The 22085-nt window shown below is 36.4% G+C and overlaps 1 protein-coding gene and 1 pseudogene across 4 annotated transcripts in view; both read left to right on the top strand.

The window, feature by feature from the left end:
• LOC132362145 (cadherin-12-like) overlaps positions 1-22085 on the top strand; it is a 359212-nt gene that overhangs the window by 40790 nt on the left and 296337 nt on the right. The gene's annotated exons all lie outside the window — the stretch shown is intronic.
• LOC132362036 (FXYD domain-containing ion transport regulator 4-like) lies at positions 10830-13730 on the top strand (annotated as a pseudogene).

Here is a 22085-nt window from a genome sequence, read left to right as displayed (position 1 = left end):
TTATTCCCCAACCATGATTTCAGAATATTTATTATGATATTTATGGATTATTTTAGGAGAGTTAGCAAAGTAGAACACATTCCTCTTTCTCAAGTTACCATTAGGATTTTAAGTTTGCTAAAATAATAGGCCTGGTTCATTATCTGTCTATGAGGACAAACAGGATGAAAGAGCAGAACAAAGATGCACATTCTCCTAAAAAACTCAAACTCCATGCCTCACACGGGATGTAATCAAGGAAAAGAATTCTATTAAGCTTAGAGTCACTGATGATGCATTGCTCCTTGTAATGAAAGGACAACTTGTAACAATCAGAGTGCCTGTGCATAGCTAGGACTAGAGAAATAGTAAAATGTGGCTGTTACTCATAATCTCTGCTAAGAGCTTAATACAAAGACAGTTTTAGTGATTGGAGGAACAATGAAATTCTGAAATATAATGTAATTACTAATCCTTAGCCTGTATGTATTTATTTAAAAGTATGTAAAAGAGTTGTTGGATATAAACATTATCTGAGGAATAATTTTATGATATCTAAAACATAATTTATATAGCAACAGAGAACTCAGATTCTAATAGCACTGCAAGTGTGCAAAATTTTATTGATTTTTCTGAAAAGAACTTCCCAATTTCATATAACAATAGAAATCGTATAATGTACCTTGTATTCCTGTATTATAGGTCATGGCGTAATAAATCAGTTTACTTTCAGTAACTGCTTGGAAATGATCTCCCTATTCTTGACGTTCGTTAGTCACTGAAAATAAAAATGGCAGAGAAACCAATAATGTCTAATTTGAAGATTTTTAAATGTTTATAGATTTCTAAGCATGATTAGAAAATGGGAAAGCTGCCTTCCCTTCAGGATGATCAATCCAGACATGTATTAGAAACCAGAAAATCAGACCTCTCAAGGGCAGTGATTTAACATCCCTGCAAATGTGATTGAAACCACTGCTTTCTTACATCTTTATTAGCAGGTGTGGAAACACAATTACAGATTTAAAATTAAAAGTGCATAATAAAATAAATTTGCCACCTTAATTAACAATTGATTTTTTAAATTATTGCTTCAAGCTTTAATTCCTCAAGTACATTGTATTCTGCACTTTATATTATATGAGACTTGTAAAGACTGTATTTGAATTTACATTAATGCAATATTGGAACTAAAATATAATTCAACGCATTAAACCCTAATACAGTATAATAGTTTCTCAGAGAAAAATAATTATGATCCGAATATCAACATTATGTTTACTCAGATTGCTTAAACATAACAGTAGCCATAATTTGGTATGTTAGTAGAACAGTATTAAAATGTTTATTGAAATAAATTTATTGAAAGAGCCCTTATAATATTTCATTTAGTCATAAGAGTCTATAAAAGTATTTCACACTAATCAATCACATTAATCAGTATTATGATTTTTAAAAATTTCTCTATATTTAATATAGGTGTTAATATAAAATTTTAATAATATAACTTGAAATGTCATTTACTCTTAAAATTTCAATTCAATTTCTTTCTTTGACAACAGAGTTCTATGCTTATACACCATTCTGGAATACAATATTTTTGCATTATTACACATATTTGCAGTCTTCTGTAAAAGAAAGACAAGGGGACATAAGACAATTTTTGTTGTTGATGGAGGTGGTTGTTTGTAAATGTCATTCTTGATGTTGATTATGCAGTTGTTATGATCCACAGCCGTTATTGCTTCCTTCTGAATTCTTCTGTAGTCTCCCGAATGTACTGGTCATCCCTTCTTCATTTTATCCTCAGTCTTCCCTTAATTGATTCCTCCCTTTATACCTATAAGCATCACCACTGGGTTTAACTCATTCCTGTGAAAGATAGTAATTAAATTAAACTCTGAGTTTTTTGTTTGCTTACTTGTTTTTTTGCTGTGCAATGTTTTTGCTGTTTAATCTCATGACCTGGAAAGTAGCCATTGCTTTGTCTATCGTGTTCACAAAAGCAGGAGACAAAATCAGGATGCAGTCTGATCATGAACAGGTTTTTTGGGGCAAAAACCAATACTGCAGAAAATATTTGGACGTGTTAAACGAAGGAGTTGTTAACTCTGCTATGTTTTAAACACTGTACATACTCTTGTAGTTTTGCTCTGGAGCATGTGACTCCATGGGAAGATGATCTTGTGGAAATGAAAATGAGGCCATCCTTAAGCTTCAAATAGAGTTTTGGGCAGAAACAATGTAGTCATATTCTTCAAAACAATTTACATGGAGCCAGAACACTTAGTTCAAATCTTGGTTACATCCTTTTACTTGTACAAGTCACTTTCTCTCCTGTGTCTCAGTTTCCTCATCAATGCAACATGGATTTGTTGGAGGAGGTAGTTGAGAGGATGTGACCACCAGCTGACTGGCGAGGTGGACCTCGGCAATCACAAGCTACTCACCCATTCCCCTGTCCTTGGATCGTATGCTCTGCCCCCTGGTCCTACCACAGGATCTGTTCCAAGGACAAAGCCTTGAGAGAGTAAGGTGTTGTTGAGACCATCTTGATAGCGACTGAGCCCAGGTGAGGTCTCTATAAAGGCTTTAAGATTCTGGTGGACAGGGACAGAGATCTACTCGTCTTGCAGCCGCTCAAGACAAGCCTCTTATGTCAGTTCCCTTGCTTAGTAAACGTGCCATGTACAAATCTGGAGTGGTCTGCCTCTTTCGTAGGTCTCTCCTTGCCTTCTGTGTATGGAGGTTAGCTTCAGTTTTCACCTGGGAAAGTCTCGAGGTTGCAACCCAACAGGATTATTATAGTGTATACTGCAGAGCATTATTATGATGATTGATTAATGCAAACAAAACCCTTGAACAGTGACAGGTAACATTCACAAAACCATGACCATTATTTTGATTGTATTGATTGATTGATTGATTGATTGATTGATGCGTTGGGTCTTCGTTTCCGTGCGAGGGCTTTCTCTAGTTGTGGCAAGCGGGGGCCACTCTTCATCGCGGTGCGCGGGCCTCTCACCATCGCGGCCCCTCCCGTCGCGGAGCACAGGCTCCAGACGCGCAGGCTCAGTAATTGTGGCTCACGGGCCTAGTCGCTCCGCGGCATGTGGGATCCTCCCAGACCAGGGCTCGAACCCGTGTCCTCCGCACTGGCAGGCAGACTCTCAACCACTGCGCCACCAGGGAAGCCCGATTGTTATTATTATATCCACTCCTGGGAAATACTCTAAAAGCCAGAGTTAATTGATTTGCAAATGCTGAATTCTGTTGCTAGAGAAAAGATTTTCCTTGGAATTACAAAAACCAGAATTCAGATCTCAAGAATAAAATTTAGAGGACTGAGCATTGAGGTATACATAGAATAGATAATGCATACTATGGTTAATAGCCTAGCACAATCCTATCTCTCTTTTCCCTGCCTAATGAAGTTTTCAATCATGGATGTCTAAAATATCAAATATAGGTCTTCCTATTTAGAATGAAACCTGACTATAATCAAAATATATTCTTTTTCATATAATCAAAGAGTATAATCTGCCTACAAAGTCATGTGCAACCAAAATGTTGGCTGTCAGTATGCACATGTGCCACGTTCGCGTGGTGCCTTGATCTCTCCACATACTATGTTTTATTCCACATGGTAGTCAATGTATTCAAGATTAATATTTTAGAGAATAACACGCTGGTTCATTTTAAAGGACCAGGGACCTGGGTGATGAGGGAAGACTGAGGTTGTCTCCTTCTCCCTTCTGAGGCACAAGTGAAGTAGAGAATACACCCACAAGATATTTAACTAAAGTCTCAAAATATTTAACTGCTAGAAGGTGACCCCAAACCCCTGATGATGAGAATTCTCAGTTAAAGCTCAACTTAATAACGTCTTAGAACTAGTGCCAAAGTAACTCTCTTATTCTTGTATTTTGCCCATCAGTCACCTCTAAATGGAATATAGCAGGTCTCCATTTCAGAACCCTCATGTCAACTTCCTCAGTCACCAAACTGTTCACACTAACAGTTTCCTGCCTATGGAAATCATGCCCAGAACCTATCCGTACATGAATGCTCAGGGCTTAAAGGCAGGAAGCTTAGGACAGGGCAAGGATGTTCCCCATGTGAAATGCAGGAAAAGAAGATGAGGCCACGTCATGGTGGAGGGATGGATAGCTCTCTCCACTCGTGCAGTGTAGCCCAGTGAATTCCAGGCTCTCACCTGTCAGATTTGCTGCTCTTCCTTCTTCTGGAGAGCAGAGAGTGCTCCCTCCTCTAGAGAAAAAGAGAGGAGACATGTAGATTCTTGTGTGTCATATGATATTACAGATACTTACTATTTTCAAGGAACTATATTTCCTGTTGTGGAAGGTAACAATGAAAATGAAAACAAAGGTATACCCGCTAAAAACCTTTAGTACAGGAAACTCTCCTATGAGTGTGAAAGGCCTATCTTGAGCAAACCTACCTCATGGATCAACTGAATTCCCTTGTTTTCCAGAAGCATTTATCCATCACCTTCAAGTGCAAGACACTCTGCCTGGCCTTGGAAAACATATACATGAATGTGACAAGGTTCCTGTTATCATGTGTTTAGTTTATTTGTTTTGTTTAAGTATCATTGCAGGCATGTGCTCAAATGTATAAACTTACTTTTAGTGAATTGAATTTTCTGAAATCAACAGTAGGAACAATGTAGAGTCCCTCAGATGTTTTACATACACACACACACACGTACATATTTATGTGACTATAGACATCATTTTGAAAGTAAAATCACCACATTTCACTTTTTAAACCTTATGCAAAATTGAGAACAATATTTATATTGATATTTTTGGGAGGAATGTGTTATAATATTAATTAACAATTTTGAGAACAAGCTATTAGTATTTACATTTTTCCTCTCCCAAATATTGCAGAGGAATTCCTTGTAAAAATCAAAATTAAATATTTCCAAAAATATATTCTCTTTGAAATAGAAATTTAGGTGAATGTAGAAGAATAGTCATACTATTTATTCAGAGTTGAAATAGTCACATTCAGCTTCTGAAATGAATTTGTAAATAAATAATAAAATTCATAAAATAATAATAGAAGCCACCATTTATTAAGCACTTATTAAATACATACTTACATTATTTCATTTCTTATAAAAAACTTAAAAACTACTATAGGGTATGTTAGCATATAAAACACATAACTTTTTCCTTGTAACTTCAATTTTAAGATACTTTTCAACATGACTTTTTAAATTTTCTATTCGTAACAATTTTAAGGTAATTTTCTCAGTTAACTGGGATGGAAAGGTGGGCATTTCTTTTCTTTCTTTCTTCCTTTCTCTATTATATCCAATCAGAAGCTGTATGTTCCTTTTGCAATGTTTCCTCTGTAAACTCCCTTCCCATTTCCCATTGTCACTGTGCTAGGAAAAGCCTACATTTCCTAAAAATTGTTAACCAACCTGTTGGTTTCCAGTCTTTTGTCCACCGTTGTCTTGCATTCACACTGCCTCTGAATTAATCATCTTCAGGCATTGCTTATAGTAAACTGATGAATTACTGGCTTGCTGTCACATTTCTTAGACTTGGAGACCCCTCAAACTCTTAAAAAAGGGCAAGAAGAGCATTTCAAAGCATCACAAACCATAAACCCAGTGATGTTTAAATGAGTCCACATCCAGCCCATACTCCATCTTTTGAAACAGAATGACATAGTGGTTAAAAGCACAGCTCTGTATCCGCACAAGCTGGCTTCAGGTATAACCTTTGTCATTAACTACCTGTGCAGCACTGGGTGAGTTATTTAATTTCTTTGTGTTCATTTTCTCATCTGTAAAATGGGAATACTATCGGTACCAGCCTTTTGGGATTTGGGGAGCACTGAATGAGTGGAAACATGTGAAGGTCTGAGAACAGTGCTTGGCACATAGAAAGCACTCAATGAATATCATTTGCAATTTGTCTCCTTTGCAAGTTAAAATGTTCGGATATCAGCAGTTTTTTAGGGCTCAACATGAAAATTGTCTATCTTCTTTTTAACATGGCACATTGCCTTTCTTCTACCCTGAAAGTCAAAACTTTAAAGTGTTCTTTTACAAAATAAGAACATGTAACACTATTCCAATAGCTTGACTTTTTGATGTGTTTTGCTTTGAGATCCAACTTTTAAATCAGATGTCATTGTTTCATTTTTCAAGTCTGAAATCTGCTTGTACTTAAAAGTAGACTTGTTCTTACTCTCTTACAACAGTAATATTATTTTAAGTGCTTTAAACATGACAAATGTATTGTGTGCATAATGACAGAACATGTACACGTCATTCTGTAGAACTCATCTAAATGTCAAGACATATCAATTTTGCCAGGGTCAACCTGACATTCATGAAAACTCAGTTGTCTCATGAAGGATTCTCCTCTAATTCATAATAAAAGCTACAGCAGTTCCCTTTACTGCCTTCTCTACTAGAGAAAATCTTAGCAGCTTCATTCTTCATTAGACATTCAGTTTGGTATTGCCGAGGCATTATCTGCAAATACATGTATTATAATGGTAAAATAATATGGTATTTATGCCATTTTGTATGTGTTGAAAGTGTTTCCTTAAATATTGATATATATCTTTCTAGTCTCTTAAATAATTCAAGAAATGATAGATATAAAATTCATTATTAAACCTCCACATATACCATTTTTCCTCTTGAGAGATTTATTGAATTTTAGATTTTTCTGCCAATTTTATTTCTCTGAGATTTTACATTTGTGCTAATATGAACTGTGATAACCTATAACAAAAGATCACAAGCATGCTATACGAGCCTACCCCATTTTAGTAGAAGAGTGTTTGTCACAGTCGACCATGAAGAGCATTTATTCTTGTGAGTTTTAATTTGGTTCTTATATTTGAGATGATCTTTGTTGCTTGGTTGCTTGCTTGCTCTTTGGCCTATGATGTCCTAATGTGATTGGAACTTCTGCCCTAAACAGCAGTCACCCAAAGCCCTCATTATACCTTAAATTCAGCTCCTCTGAGGGTGACTGTATTTATAGATGGTCTGCAGTCACCCCAACATGAATTTTATGTGTATCTTATATTCAGTATTTTACATCAGGCCATTCCTTATATTGCTCCAAATTTTGGGGGCAAATTAGTCCAAACTTGTCCAAGTATCAGAATCAGGTATCAGAAAGAGGAGAACCTAATCATATTTACATGGATGAAGTAGTAAGTAAAGCAGAATGATAGCCGCTGAATGGTTGCTTTTCCTTGGTGATTTCTAGTTTGTACATTTTCCATTTGTCCTTCCAGATCTGCTCTCTACCCCACCTCTCTCCTCTCTGCCCTTGGAGCCTGTTCTATATTGATGACATCAGTAGGAACGCTTGAATTTGTTTCAGATTGGGTTTGGCCAAAAGGGAGCTACAAAAGGTCAAAAGGAGGGAGTAGAATGAGATTGATATATTTATTACCTGGGTTCTTTCCCATTAAGGTCAACACAGGCTAGCTGTGTCCCATGACAAAAGGTTACTGCAAACATCTCTATATCCAAATCTCTTTTCTGAGTTCCGGTAACTATTCCCCTTTGTTCTTTGGAGTTAAGATGGTAAAAACTTGTTTATTACTAGTTGCAGGATACTACACTACCCCTTCCCACACTTTTGTAAATAGTCCTTTTATTAAACTTTTCTCAAGTTATCCTAATTTGAGTGTGCCATCTGATTCTTGCTAAGTCAGGGCTCTTACTAACATGCCTGTAATAAATGAACAAGTCACTTTTCGTAGTCTATTGCCAAGACTTATTCAATAGTTTGGTAGAACTATTATTATACTAATTAACCATATATAGGGACTATCATTAGATTTTCATACTTGGAGATTTATTTATTTTTGAGATTATATGTCAGGCCCTAATAAATGCTAAGGCTTTTTACTTATTGGACAAATATTCTGAATATTGGGTGTTTGGAATCCTTTTCCATGACATTTTGAGCTATAATAGAGATGCTCTTTTGCAAATATCACAGTACTACTGGGTTGCTCGAAACATCTAAAACAATCTACAATCCTTCTATATTTTTCAATGTGTATATCAAATTGCAGTCTCATACCTCTCTGAAACTTATCATTTAGGAGGACTTTTGAAAGCAGGAAAGCCTGGAAATAGGAGAAAATTATGGCACCTTTATTTGAAGAAAACATATAGCAGAATGATACATATATTTATGTATTGCTTGGCAAAAATTATATGTCCATATCTTCCCAAAACAATCAAACTTCTTTGGCTATTGAATGGGAACCTGATGGTCTTTTGCTGGTATTTAACGAGAGTAACTTTATATTAATTACAATTGTAGATTGATGTGTCTAAGGTGTGACGTTACTATAGAATCTTTCCAGACACTTAAAATGATCAGGACTGTGTTTTCTTTATCTTGCATCTGAAAGTCTTGTGCAGTTCATGGAGCACAGTAGGGTTCAGTGTGCAGTAACTAACTGAAAATACTCATCTACATGATGCTCACGGACAGTCTGGCAATTTTGATGACGGTATGTCTTTTTATCAAAGTTTAACCAATATAATGTATTTAATTATATAAGATATATAATATGAAAAATGCAGTAGGGACAAGTATCCATTTAAGTTTTCAAAAGATATACATTTGTTGGTTAAAGTGCAATGGAAATATTAAAGCTCAGCTCCAAAGTTGGCCATTGGATAACTCAAATTTCTATCACAGCGATAGAAGAGAGGCAGACTCAGGGTTTGTATGGGCTGCAGCTTGTATAGTTTGGTGGTGGTGTTGGGGTGTGGTTTTATTGTAGGCTGCCAGTAAAAAAAATCAGAAGCCTAGTTACATTTGAATTTCAGATAACAACTTTTTTCATCATAAGTATGTCCCAATATTGTGTAGATTACACTTACACTCAAAATTTATGTGCTATTTACGTGAAATTCAAATGCAACTGAGTATCTTGTATTTTCCTTTGCTAAATCTGGCAACCCTAGCTGCATATTAAATAAAAAGAATGTAAAATTTAAAAGCATGACCTTGTAATAAATTAAGACAACCAAGGGAGCCTGAAGCTTAAGTTTTATTAGGTTTTCAGTAAATTCACCTTTGCATTATAATATAATTTGTACTAGCAACAGGTAAGCTGATTTAATCTAGTTACCTGCAATAAATATGGCTTACAACTTTTTTTCATGTGTGAACATAGCTAAATACATAAATCAAACTTATTTCAATTGCAGAAATCTATTTATATGTTTGTTACTACCTATTGTGTGCCACATATTGAAGCTAATAGTGATCCGAACAGGCATGATCCTCCTCATTCTTAATTATTCTTGTGGGTCACCAAGAAGTAAACAGGTGTGATGTGTAGGGAATATATAGGAGAAGCAGGTCGTTCATACTTGGAAGGCCTAGGTAAAGCTTTCTGGATCATGTAACTAACCTAAAGTCTGAAACATGGAGAGAAGTTTACCAAGGGTAGGATGTGGTAGGAAAAGGACTCCAGTGAGAAGATACAGTATTAAAATGACCAGGAGGCAAAAGAGGACATGACTATTCAATGACATAGAAGTAAGGTAAAGGGTAAAATTTAAGAGAAAGAAAGTGATGAGGCTGGAGAGAGAAAGATTCTCTAAATTTCCCCTCCAGCTTTTAGGAATGTGACAATAAAAAGAAAGAATAATTAATCTGAGTACCAAAATATCAAAATGTTAAAAAAATATATAATGGACAAATATAAATATCCGCAACTCTCATTATAAAGCTGATGAGGAAAAACATTTCTAGGATGGCAATCCTTCTTTATTAAAATGACAACAGCAACAGCAACAACAAAACCAAAACCAAAAACAAGCAAACAAAAACATAAAGGAGGTTATTTCAGGCTGAAATCAAAGTACCCTAGACAGTAATTCAAATCCAAATGAAGAAATGCAGAGCACCAGCAAAGCCAACTATATGTAAATATAAAATGAAGTATAATATAAATGTATTTTTATTTCTGACTAGTCTTAACCTGAGTAACTTAAACAACTGCATAATAAATATAAAACTATGATGATGGGCTTTCGATTTACAGAGATGCCATTTGTACGACAATAATAGCACAGAGGAGGAGACAGAGAAGAGAGTTATATCAGAGTAGTTTTATCTACTATTGAAATTAAGTTGGTATTAATTTCAATCCAAATTTTGTTGTTTTAATTTAAGATGTCTACAAGACTTACACTTTAGATTCAAAGACACAAATAGTTTGAAAGTTAAAAGATGGAAAATGCTATACAAGCAAGAACCAAAAGAGAGTTGGAGTGGCTATACTAATATTAGATAAAATAGACAATATTAGGCAAATAGATTAATATTAGACAAAATAGTACTTAAGACCAAGGTTGTTACTAGAAACAAAGGGGCATTTTACAGTGATAAAATGATAAATCTGAAAGGAAGACATAGCAATTGTTCATCTAACAACAAAGCCTCAAAATACATAAAGCAAAAATGAAAATAATTGAAGTGGAAATGGACGATTCGATTATAATAGTTAGGATTCCTCTGCCAGTAATTGATGGAGCACCTAGGGAGAGGATCAAAAAGAAAATAGACTTGAACAATGCTATATACTTACTAAACCAAGTAGAATGACACCTGTAGAATGCATGTTCTTCTCAAGCATACATGGAACATTGTCCAGGAAAGACCATATGTTAGAACCTAAAATAAGCAATAAATTAAAAAAAAAATGAAATCATACATCAGCATAGTATGTTCTCTAACAAAAATGGAGCTAAGTAAGAAATCAGTTACTGGGAAATTCACAAATTAGCTACCCTTCAATAACCAATGACCAAAGAAGAAATCACAAGGTAATGAAATACATCAAGATGAATAAAGAAGAAACACAATTTATGAGATACAGTTAGAAAGGTTTTTAGAGAGAAATTTACAGATATTAATACCTGTAGGAAGAAGAAGAAAAATCTCAAGTAAACATCCCAATATGCCACCTTAAGTAACCATAAAATGAAGAAATGTTCAAAATGCAGAATCTCAGGGCCTATTCTGGATTTACATAATCTGCATTTGAACAAAATCCCCAGGTGATTCATGTGCAAATTAGAGCCCGAGGAACCTTGGTAGATTGTGGGAAAACAGGTATTATACTATAATGCAAGTAGTAGGGCAAATTTTAAAAGGCAATTTCAGAATATTCACAGAATTATCTAATTCTCATGCAATTTGATGCAGATATTATGGTTCTAAGAATATATCTTCTAGTAATATTATCCATATATCAAACAATATGTTCCAAAACAACACTATGAAATTTTAAAAAACTATTAAATAAAATAAAGTGCCCTAATCTAGGACACTGGTTGAACAAATTATGGTACATCCAAACAATGGAGAATTATGTATTATTTTTGGAAAAATGGATGGCTATTATAAAGTAAAAAACAAAAGATGAAAAGTATCAGCAAGGGAGAAAAGGGAGCCCTTGTACACTGTTGGTGGTAATACAGATTGGTGCCAGCCACTATGGAAAATGGTATGGAGATTTCTAAAATATTAAAAATAGAATCATATGATCAAATCATGCAATCCAGCAATCTAACTTCTGAGTATATATCCAAAGAATTAAAATCAGGATCTTGAAGAGATATCTGCATTCCCATGTTCATAGTAGCATTACCACATACTCAAGACATAAAAGCAACCTAAATCTCCATCGGAGGATGAGTGGATAAAGAAAATGAGGTATTAATATGCAGTGAAATATTAGTCAACCTTTAAAAAAAGAAAATTCTGCCATTTGTGACAGCATAAGTGAACCTGGAGGACATTACTAACACAGGGAAGAACAAATACTATATGATCCCACTTATATGAAGACTCTAAAATAGTCAAACTTACAGAAACAGAGAGTAGAATGGTGGTTACCAGTGGTCAAAGGTTACAAAGTTTCAGTTATGAAGAGTAATTCCTAGAGATGTGCTATATAGTGCCTATATAGTTAACAATAATGTATACTTAAAATTTTGCTAAGAGGGTAGATCTTATGTTAAATGTTCTTATTTGAAATAAGAAAGAAAGAAAGAAAGGAAGGAAGGAAGAAAGGTGAGAAGAAACTTTTCAAGGTGATAGATATGTTTATGGCATTGATTTTGGTGATGGTTTCGGGGTGTATGATTATCTCTAAACTCATTAAATTGTTGTATGTTAAATATATACAGCTTTTTGTATGTCACCCATACCTCAATATATGGTCTTAAGAAATGGAAATTTGGAGAGATCTCAAATGTCCTTTTTTATATAAAAAATGGCAAATTACGTTATAGCAGAGACGGGGTTTCTCAACTTTACACAAAAGCATTACCTAGAGAGCTTTTAAATTACAATATCCCAGTTACATCCAAGATTAATTAAGTTGGAATCTTTGAGGATGGGGCCCAGGCGTCGATATATATATTTTTAAATCTACTCTAATGATTGTAACATACAGCCAAGTTTGAGAATCACTGAGATAGGTATAGGTATTTGTTTTTGTATGCACCGATTCTCCTTGGAAGAACAGGGATTCCTAACAACGCTTTGAAGGAGCTGCTACCCACTATCCCCACCCCCGCTCAGCTGAAATGTTTTGGATTTTGTACCATGTGACTGTACTTTGTACACACATAGTATGTGTATATGATGTGCATCTCTTTTTCTTTTCCTTTTTGTGATGAGTGGGCGTATATCTCAGGGGAAAATAGGATTAAGTTTATTCTAGGAGTTCTGGGCAGAAAAATCAGAAATTCCCTCTTAGCAAATATTTTTATGCATATAATGTAGAATGTTAAGCAAAATGTTATTGGCAAGTACATGTGACTTACTAGGTGGTTTTTACGCTTTTCTTAAAGTTATTGTGTGTTCTTCAGATGCCTTACAACAAATGTCTATTATGTCCATAAAAAGAAAACTAAATACATTTTAAAAGATTTCTTCTTAGAAAGCAGCATTATTAAGAAGCATCTTGTTTTAAAATGTCTTTTCTTCCTCATCCTGGAGAATAATTATCAGGCAGAGTAAGGTCGTGTTGAATGGTGAAGTCTTGCTAATGCAGATATGAAACACTGTGACTGAAGGTGGTTTCAGGTCTCCGTAGTGCTATCAAATGGGAATATTTGTTTTTTTAGATTTTGTACTGCAAAACATAAGCTATTATCTAAAGCCATTGCATGGTGAGTCTAAGTGGTTCTGTTTGCATTGAGAATAAGAGTTTGGGTTTCTCTGAACAGCTTGGACTTGTCTTGATGCGAGACGTTTGACTGGGCAGCACCAGCTGCCTCCTCAGACCTGCTCCCTGCACTGGGCCCTCAGGTGAGCTTAGGAGAAGGCCCTGTCCTGCAGCTGTGTCGTAGACGGAGTGACCTGGGCTGTCCTCCTCCTGCCGCAGGCTTGCCTGTCTTGGAAGCCAGTGACCTGCTTGATAAAGACAGTCCCTTCTACTAAGACTGGGAAGGCCTGCAGCTGGGCGGGATGATCTGTGCAGTGCTCCTGTGTATCCCTGAAATCTTGCTCGTCCTGAGTGGCAAGTGCAAATGCAAACGCAGTCAGAAGCAGGGCCCCTTACCTGAGAAAGCCGGTCCACTCCTCACTCTAGGCTCTGCCAGTACCTGCCGAGCCCAGGACCAGCTTCGTGGAGCTCCTGCACCAGGTCCCATGCGGTCCCCTCCCCTTCGGGGGCCTTACCCGTCATAATGGCCTTTCTCTCCAAGGGTGGGTGGGGTGGGTAGGCCCTTAGGCTCCCTTCTGATCAGGAGGCTTTCCGAAGCTTATTTCTAAATTAAACTTCTCTCCCCCTAACCTAATAAAATCCATGAATATTTAAATCTGGTTAAAATTCACTTCCCCGACTCAGAATTTCTCAAAAAAAAAAAGTGTGATGGATGTTTACAGTCAGTCCACAGTGTTCGTTCAAGACAAAAACAAACCAGTTTAGATGTTTACACAGAGCCAAGGAATTATATTAATTCAATTATAAGTTTGAGATCCTGTTGATCCACTATTCCTCACCTAACAAAATCCATTATTATTTAAATCTGGTTAGAAGTCACTTCCCCTGACTCAGAATTTCTCAGTTAAAATTCATTTCAGAACAAGGGTTTACTAAAGATGTACATATTGCCATAGGTAATCCTATATTTTAAAAATGTATAATTTGGAAAGATTATTTGCTTACAGTTGATGGTCAGATGGTAGAAAAACTTAGGTTTAAATCTTAAGACTTGCCTCTCAGTTTAGCCACAAACTGTTATATGGCTTTAGTAAGATATTTTACCCAGTGGAGCCTAAAATGAGACTCATAATATCTTCCTTTCAGGGTTTTAAGAAATACTGAGAGGATTACATTGAAACCAGAACCCTACCTCCCTAGCCAATCCTATCCCTGCTTTGCTAAAAATAAATAGGGCAATTCTTTTACAATAAAATAAATAACTTTGTATAGAATAACAAATCAGTATGATTTTCTTTTAAACCACTACAAATATGGGGAGGTTAATTCCATTAAATATACTTACTTGGATTAATGTTAGAATATAGTGAGGTGTGTAAAATGGGACACATTAATTTCTTCACACATTTAAAAATATATGGAAAGTCCATTTATTAAAAGTTCAGAATCATGCAAATATTTATATTTTCTACATACATACATACTTTTCCATTTAAATGCCATCTTTTATGCTAAAATTTTACCAGGTTTTGGTGAAGGAAGCTACTGAGCTTCCTAGTTCAAATCAATGGCTTTATTTATAGCTATTGGTGAAATTCGATTTGTCTTTTTAACCAAATATAAGAAAGTTGCCGGCTTAAGAAATATAAGCCAAAAAGTAATTCATCAAAACCAAGGTTACCAGGCATATAATCACAAAAGATTAAATTGTAAACCTTTTAAGAGGTAAGTCATATAGATGAACAGTATCTTTACTTATATGATCACAGAAATTTGTGTGGGGCATGAAACAGATGAGAAAAGAAAGTATCTGTTTAGAAAAGAGAATTCACTTTTAATTATGTATTTGGATGGTCTAAGAAAATATAAATGTTCCTGTCTAAAAAGGCATTTATAATGATAATATTTAAATTTTTAATTTTGTATGTATGTATGTGGATGTGGAAAATTACATACCTTTGAAATCAGAAAACTAAAATAGAAATTGTTTTATCAAATAGTTTCATTTGAATGGATCTAATGATAGAAGCTCCACTACTCCTTCTGAATTCCTGATTCCTGCTTAAGGCACATTCCCCCAGACTCAAGTGAGGATACCAGGCATCTTCTCGGTCTCTACCCCTCTCCTCTCATTCTATCAAGCATTAAGTCTTGCTGATTGTTCTTTAAATATTGTTAAAATCACTCTCAGTGTTGTCCTGTGCAGTGATTCTCTAATTTAGACCCTTATCACCATCTTTTCCTTCTACTGCAATAGCTCCTTAATTTGTCTCCCTGTCTTTGTCTTGCTCTCCTTAAATCCATCATTCTACCGAGGTCAAAGTGGTTGCTCCAAAATGTAAATCTGCCCATGCCGCTTCCTTATAGTAAACTTCAGTGATTTCTCAACTAAGTCCAAACTCCCTAACGGGGCGTAGGTGGCCATATGTAATCCCCTCCTGTTGCTCAAAAGGCAAAGTCCAATGGCTTTCGTCAATTATTCAGCTATAGTAATCAATATTTATTGAGCTCACTATGTGCCAGTCATCGTTTCTGTTGAAATAGACCAGTATACGGATTTCTTTTCTGCTTACAGTTTTCTTCAGGCTCTAAGTGTTCACTAGTATTAGGAGAGTCAGTTCACAATGGGCCATCAGTGTCCCTGCATGTTCTTTGTGGGTAGAACAAGAATGCATTACTCTGACTACTCTTTACCTGGGTCATTTATCAGGGCATGCTTGCAGGAAGCAAACATGAAGGATGATGGAAATGCTTCCCCTTGACAAAATATAGTCTTGCTTCTGTTTGCTCTAGTAGCAGTGAATTCCCTAAGCTCAAGTTCCTCTTCAGTAACACAACCCAGTGGATGTACTGTTGTCATGAACTGAATGTGTGTGTCTTCTCAAAGTTCCTATGTTGAAGTCTTAATCTCCAATGTGATGGTATTTGGAGGTGGAGCCTTTGGGAGGTAATTAATTAGGTTACATGAGGTCATGAGAGTAGAACCCCGTGGCAGAATTGGTGCTTTTTTTTTTTTTTTTTTTTTTTTTTTTAAATTTGTGGCTCACGGGCTGTAGAGCGCAGGCTCAGTAGTTGTGGCACACAGGCTTAGTTGCTCCTTGGCATGTGGTATCTTCCCAGACCAGGGCCGGAACCCATGTCCCCTGCATTGGCAGGCGGATTCCCAACCACTGCACCACCAGGGAAGTCCCAGAATTGGTGCCTTTTAAGAAGAGGAAGAGACATCAGAAATTTTTCTCTCTGCACCGAGGAAAGGCATATGAACACACCCTGAGAGGGGGGCTATCTACAAGCCAGGAGGAGAGCCCTCACCAAGAGCCAAGTCTGCAGGCACCTTGATCGTGGACTTCTCAGCCTGCAGAACTGTGAGAAAATAAAAGTCTTGTTTAAGCCACCCAGTCTATGGCATTTTGTTATAGCAGCTCAAACTGATGAAGGCAACAATCCTCTATCATAGGCCCTGCATTACTCCCATGGGCACAAGGGAAAAAGAGCACATATGTACTGGAATCTCTGGCTACAGCTTTTGCTGCCTGCAATGAAGTACATTGTCTCTGATCCAGGAATCTCATGTTTTCTGCCGACATGTGTAAAACACTAGTAGGTAGATTATTAGCTAGTAAGGAACATGAAGTCCCAAGCCCTGCACAGTTCTTGAGAGTTATTTCCTCTTTATTCTTGTGTTCTTCCTATGCTTGGAGTAAAACAGTATACCCCGAGCTTATTTCTGAAACTTATTTGACAATACATAAGTAATTTTTGATATCTGTTTCTGAACCATATTCTATACAACAATCTTTAAAAATATGAATATTGTAGATTACCTGCAGGATACTTAATTACTTCTGTAATCTTTATTTTATATAAATTTTCCCCCAAATGAAAGTAATGTGAATGCAACCCAGTTCTATCTTTATGAGAATGACAATAAGTAAATAAAAAGTAGACGACTAATTTAAAACAAAGTTAAACCTATTGATAAGGCAGCAGCCTGAAATAAGCTTGTTATTGTCAACCGTCCTTACCCGACTGAAGACAAATCAAAAACAGAAACTCTAATAAACAGTAAAATTGCCCATGGACTAGGTACATAAGAGAGCTGCAGTTTTAGAAGCCAAAGGATACATTCATTTTCTACAGGCCCAGTTAACTGCCTGACACATTTTATCTTATTTATTATTTATCATATTTATTCTGCTTCAGAAGAACATGGTACTTTCTGTGATAGTTGTCTGAATTACTTGCCACATTTAAAAAGTATTAATTTTTTTCTCCCTTAGATAACAGCCGTTATTGGGTGCTGCCATGTATCAGGCTGTTTTCTAAGCATTTTACAAGTATTTTCTCATTAAATCTTTACAATTGCTGTGAAAGTAGGATCTATTATTACCTCTAGTTTTTAAATGAGGAAATTGAGGTTCAAAGAGAATATTAATTTGACCGAGGAGACAGAACCTGGTGACCAAAGAGCTGGGACTTTAACACAGGCAAGCTGAGCAGGATCAGAGCGCCTAACCACACAACTGAGTTTCTCTCTCCCGTATATTGTGGGGAAAAAACCCAAGAAACAGAGGGCTTCCCTGGTGGCGCAGTGGTGGAGAGTCTGCCCGCCAATGCAGGGGACACGGGTTCGAGCCCTGGTCTGGGAAGATCCCACATGCCGCGGAGCGACTAGGCCCGTGAGCCACAACTACTGAGCCTGCGCGTCTGGAGCCTGTGCTCCGCAACAAGAGAGGCCGCGATAGTGAGAGGCCCGCGCACCGCGATGAAGAGTGGCCCCCGCTCGCCACAACTAGAGAAACCCTCGCACAGAAACGAAGACCCAACGCAGCCAAAAATAAATAAATAAATAAATAATTCCATTAAAAAAAAAAAAACAACAAAACCCAAGAAACAGAAACAGAAAGCAAACAAAAAAAAGGGGTTTTTCTAGTTGAAATGCTGATCACAAGTAAGCCTAATATGCACTTTCATTTTCTTCTGCACTAAAACTAACCAAAGCATGAGATAATCTCCTTCTAGCTTCTTTGCTGTATGAAAAATTTTCAACATTTCTTAAATGGGAAATGAAGGTGAAAAATTAAAGCAGATCTTGAATTACTTGGATGGATTTATAGCCTCTAAAGATACCACCAGGCAAACCATCCCAAAGATCATAGAACAGAAGGCTCACAGATCAAATTATGATGCTCAGATCACATCAGTTTCAAACACAGTTGGAAAGAAGAGGTGGGGTAGGTTAAGGTACTTAGGACAGGGTGTGAGTAGAAAGGCAACACTACCTGAGTCTGGGCTACACGATGCTGATGCCTCCTGCTTCACTGTACCGCATCAACCTTCCACACTGGCAGTGTGCTTATGACTGTAAGCAAAGTGAGGGCAACCAGTGACACACACTTGCCTTAATGCTAAGATACAGACACAAGTACACCCAACCACAGCTGGTTTCATCAAATGCGTGGCTGACTTAGGATAACACAGCTAACAGCCCAGCTGTGGTGTCATCATGACTTGATATTTCCAGTCATGTCCTTCATTACACTGTAATTCTTTTCACCAAATCGTCAGTGTATTTCACAGATTACTATTACTATACTAACTTACTATATAAATTTAATAAGTCATATAAATACCACCCAAGTTTCACAAGCTCCTTGCTTAGACATTTTATACAATTAACATACCTGATGCATTTTGACTGTCTCTTGTAAACTACTAGATTAATTTCTATATACGTTTAACTTTTCTTTTGAGTCTTATCCCACCTGTTTGTTGCCTTTTCTCTGTGGAAGAATTGAATATTCCAAAATAATACAGAAAATGCATATTACAACCCTGTCTAACATGCCTCACATTTTTAACAAGAATAATCCCATGATAATATCCATTATTTTTGGAAACATTTATATGTTAATTATATATATTTTTACATGTTTTAAAGAACACCTGCTGTCTCAAACTCTGTGAAATATCTTTCTCCAGGGATTCCAGGTGATTTCTAGCTATCCACACAATTAAGTCTTTGTCTTTGAAAGCACTACAAATTGAATATCATTAATGAAATAGAGCTGATACATTTCTTTCCATAGGTTTCTTAGGGGACTATGTATAGAAATAAGTTGGAAGCATAGTAGCTCTTCTAATCAATTATGTTTTTCTGGTGATATAGATTTTCATAGCTATAATTTATTCTGTGTGTTATAAAATGTTCATCTTCATTGACCCAATTTGCAGTGATATTAACTTACCTTATAATGAGTTCAGTTTGAAATGAATTGAAAATAAAAGGGCAAATATAAACTTGAATTCATATACTTTGAAATATAATAAATTAAAATTTTAATTTTTCCCAGCTTTATTGAGATATAATTGGCATATATAACCTTAAAGTGTACAACATGATGATTTGCTACATGTATATATTGCAAAATGACTACCAAAATAAAGTTAGTTAATATATCCATCAACTCACATAATTAATCCTGTGTGTGTCTCTGCATGTGTGTGTATGTGTGTATGTGGTGAGAATTTTAAGAGCTACTCATTTAGCAACTTTCAAGTATATAATACAGTATTGTTAATTATAGTCTCCATCCTGTATACTAGAGCCCTAGATCTTAAAACTGGAAGTTTGTACACTTTAACTAATAACTTTCCATTTACCCACCCTACCTGCAGTCCCTGGAAACTACCATTGTACTCTGTTTCTATGAGTTCAACTTTTTTTAATATTTCACATATAATAAAGATCTTAGAGTATTTGTCTTTCTCTGTCTGACTTATTACAGTTTGCATAATGACTCAAGGCCCATCCATGTTGTCCCAAATGGTAGGCTTTCCTTTTTATGGCTGAATAATATTCCACTGTATATGTGTGTGTGTATATATGCCACATTTTCTTCATCCCTACATTCATCAATAAACACTTAGGTTATTTGCATGTCTTGGCTATTGAAAACAATGCAGCAGTGAGCATGGAGGTGTATGTCTTTTATTTCCTTTGGATAAATACCTAGAAGTGGGAGTTTTTGATCATATGGTAGTTCTATTTTTAATATTTTGAGGAATCTCCATACTGTTTTCTATAGTGGATGCACCAATTTACATTCCCATTCATTCTTTTTATAAAATTTATTTTATTGAGGTATAGTTGATTCACAATGTTATGTTAATTTCTGCTGTAAAACAAAGTTATTCAGTTATATATATATTCTTTTTCATATTCTTTTCCATTATGGTTTATCACAGGATATTGAATATAGTCCCCTGTGCTATACAGTAGGACCTTGTTGTTTATCCATTCTCTATATAATAGTTTGCATCTGCTAATCCCAAACTTCCAATCCATCCCTCCCCCACCCCTTGGCAACCACCGTCTGTTCTCTATGCCTGTGAGTCTGCTTCTGTTTCATAGATAAGTTCATTTGTATCATATTTTAGATTCCACATATAAGTGATATCGTATGGTATTTGTCTTTTTCTTTCTGACTTACTTCACTTAGTATGATAATCTCTAGGTCCATCCATGTTGCTGCAAACGGCATTATTTCATTTTTTTTATGGCTGAGTAGTATTCCATTGTATATATGTATCACATCTTCTTTATCCATTCATCTGTCAATGGACATTTAGGATTTTTCCATGTCTTTGCTATTGTGAATAGAGCTGCTATGAACATAGGGGTGCCTGTATCTTTTTGAATTAGAGTTTTCTCTGGATATATGCCCAGAAGTGGGGTTGCTGGATCATATGGCAACTCTATTTTTAGTTCTTTAAGGAACCCCCATACTGTTTTCCATAGTAGCTGCACCAATTTACATTCCCACCAACAGTGTAGGAGGGTTCCCTTTTCTCCACACCCTCTCCAGCATTTGTTATTTGTAGACTTTTTGAAGATGGCTGTTCTGACCGGTGTGAGATGGTACCTCATTGTAGTTTTGATTTGCATTTCTCTAACAATTAACGTCCATTCCCATTAATTCTTAAGATTGTATGCCTGCAAAACCAGGTCAGGTACTGATAGTTTCTTATTTGTTTTCCCCAGGGCAGTGCTGACTGCCCAAGTTAGTGCTGTTTCTCCTAACCCTACAAGGTGGTTCAGGCTTTATGAATGTGCTCCTTAGCCATCTGTAGGTGCTTTCTCTCCCTGCTGTCAGGGGCCTCCACAGAGTGGCGGTGTGTGTAGGATGCCTGTGGACCAGTGGGGTGGATCCAGCAGGCTTCCTATTGGAGACCAAGACATCATGATTTGATTCACTCGCTTTGACACATTCTGTTCTGAGCCCTGGCTGCCCTTCTCTCAGTCACTCACCTCCCACCAGTTGCGTAGTTCAGGACTCAGAATTCGGGATGAAGCGAGAAAGCAGTGGGTCTCTAAGGCAGCATCCTGCGTGGCTGGGGAAACTGGGGAAACCTACACACTCTCACTTACTCTAGTGGTAAAACTCGCAGGCTGAGATGTTCTCTCCTGGCGCTGGGTGGTGTCACCTTGGGGTGACACAGGTAAATTGAAACTGTTCCACTTACCCTCTTCAATGCATCCAGTTTGGATCTATTTGCTCCAGTGATGTGCTAGAACTTCTCTGCTGAACTCCCAAACTTCCACAACAGCCCACTCATCCATGGATGATTGTCAAAATTTGTGTCCTTTGTGGGGAATATGGTAGGAAATGCCTATACTGCTATTCTGATGATGTCACTGCCCTAAATTCCAGTCTTTAAGTGTGTATGGACTTATTCAAATATTTGCAAGCTAAAAATGCCTTTTAAAAATATCATTTGAGAAGTTGTTTTAGCATCTCTTTTAACCTTTCTTTAGACCACATTCTTACCAAAACATAAAAAGGACAATGACAAAATCTTCATGACCAATGTATAGA

Source organism: Balaenoptera ricei, chromosome 3 (assembly GCF_028023285.1).
Source record: "Balaenoptera ricei isolate mBalRic1 chromosome 3, mBalRic1.hap2, whole genome shotgun sequence".
In the NCBI taxonomy this organism is placed as follows: Eukaryota; Metazoa; Chordata; class Mammalia; order Artiodactyla; family Balaenopteridae; genus Balaenoptera; species Balaenoptera ricei.
The sequence above is the reverse complement of the archived record's forward strand: the minus strand, read 5'-3'. Positions and strand labels throughout refer to the sequence as shown.